Source organism: Ochotona princeps, chromosome 18 (assembly GCF_030435755.1).
Source record: "Ochotona princeps isolate mOchPri1 chromosome 18, mOchPri1.hap1, whole genome shotgun sequence".
In the NCBI taxonomy this organism is placed as follows: domain Eukaryota; kingdom Metazoa; phylum Chordata; class Mammalia; order Lagomorpha; family Ochotonidae; genus Ochotona; species Ochotona princeps.
In genome coordinates, this window is record NC_080849.1 from 22,755,912 (window position 1) to 22,758,210 (window position 2,299).

The following is a 2,299-nucleotide window of genomic DNA, read 5'->3' on the forward strand; positions in this document are numbered from 1 at the left end:
TGTTTGAGAGAGATTCATCTGTTGGTTCACTCTCCAAATGCCCCAACAGCTCGGCATGGCCAGGTTGAACCAGAATGCACTCAGCTTGGGTTTCTCATGTGGGTGGTAGGGATATGACTTCTAGAGACTACTGTTGGAAATCAGTAGCACAGGTAATAACTGAACCTGAGAATTCTGATGTAACTATGGGCATGTCAAGAGGCATCTTAACCACTAAAGCAAACATCTGTCTCTATCTATGGAACTCCTCTTGGCAACATCTAATAGAAAGTGTTTAAAATCTGACTTTCTTTTTGACAAGTGACCAAGAGAATTCAAAACCCTGAAGAATCCTCTTAGTCTGATCTTTTGACACAATTGATATAATGGGGGATTGGCAGGGCTTTTCTTACTCCCACCTCTGCCATTCAATGATGTGACTGATAAGTGACTTTAAGGTTCTCATCCATAATTACAAAAAAAATTATAAGACTCAATCAGGTCATACATTGTATATCATTTCTGGATTTTTTTGACACAATCGTTTAGGGAGTGGATGTTGCACCTCATGCTTTTCAACTGGAAAGCAAGAAGCTAAAGCTTGGTATATAATGCTCTATATTGAACAAGTTGATGTCAAGTTTCATTACACATAAGAAAAGCTAGGAGTTCCAAGATGACCTCTCAATGGCTATACATTCAACAACGAAATAGCATACACTTAAACAAGTATTGTGAGTTCTTGAAATAAAAACATATAGTCAATAATGTTTGTTTTCTCTAAAAGGTTGAAGTCCACCAAAGGAAACATAATAAATATAAAATGAGATATGTATGTGTATGATCAATATGGCATCAAGAAGAATCACTTTCTTGCCATATGGGCTGGAGTGTGGATAAAATTCTTCAGTGAAATGTCTCCTGGAATCACTGAGCGTTTTGGGAGATTCACAGGACTGACAAACTGGAGTAAAGAGTTTGAGGGAAGGTTCATAATCATGGTTCATATTTGTAAGTCAGTGTAAAAGAAAAGTAAATGGAACCAAAAGTTTTTTTTTAACTTTTTTCCAAAAAGATTTAGTCACTTTATATGAAAGGCAGAGTGAGAGAGACAGAAATATCTCTATGCACAGGTTTACTGCTCAAGTGTCTGAAACAAGTAGAACTGGGCCAGATTAAGCACAAGCCAGGAGCTCCACCTGAGTTGGCCACATGGATATCAGGGACCCAAGCAATTGTCCATCACCTGCTGAATTCCAGGTGCATTGTCAGGAAGCTTGGTTAGAAGCACAGAGTGGCCTGTACTCAAACTGGATCCATGATACGAGATGCGGCTGTCTCAAGCAATGGCTTAACTGCTGTGCCACAAGACTCACCCCAAAAGGAGAATTTTAACGTAAAAACCGTGACAGAGGAAAAATATTTAAATAAATAAATACCTCCTACACTTAGACAACACTTTTGTAACTTCTGATAGAGTTTAAAAGAGTATTTTTCAGATTAAGGAATGTACTTGGACAAGAATTATAAGATCATAGCTTTTATGGAATAAACAATATCAGAATAACTTACAGACAGTAAAGATAGATTTCTACTTGTTTTACTCTAGGTGTGAGGAGAACTGGGAAAATTATAAAAAATGTATTCCTGAATCAAAATAAATTTAAATCTTGGTTCCAGAATGTTCTTTACAAAGTGAGTTAACAAGCAAAATCATCTAAAGGATTTTTAAAATGTATGCAAGTTTCTAGGAATAGTCCCTTTATTTTAATTACTTTCTGGAAGTTTCCTTGAAATTCTTGTTTTATTTAACTTAATAAAAAGTTTATAAAATTCTTGCCTAGTTCTACCCCGTGACTAGCTGTGGGAAATAAGCCTGCCAGAAACCTCTTTACCTACCAAAGGATGAACTTTGACACATGACATCAGATTTTAAAAAAAATGAGACTTTCTTTAAAACCATTGAAAGAAGAATGGCTAGTGAGTAGACACCAAGGACAGCAAGAACAAATCATACTACCTCCTCTCCCTTTTTCCTTAGCTGAGTACTCAGCCAAGTTCAGTTTTTCTACCTGAAGAACTCAAAGCTACCTAAAGAATAGCAACTTCAATCTTCTCACCACTTCTTCCCCAGGTTTTGGTAACTGCTTTATTGAGTTTAAACTTATTTCTAAAATAGGGCTTAGTATAAAATAATATGAACCTGAAAGGAAGTGTAGCCTTGACACAAGAATAGATGAAGGCTAGAAATTTACCCCAGTGCATATCGAAGTGGACACAGAATAAACACGGCACCTTTCACAGATTAGTGGAACAGACA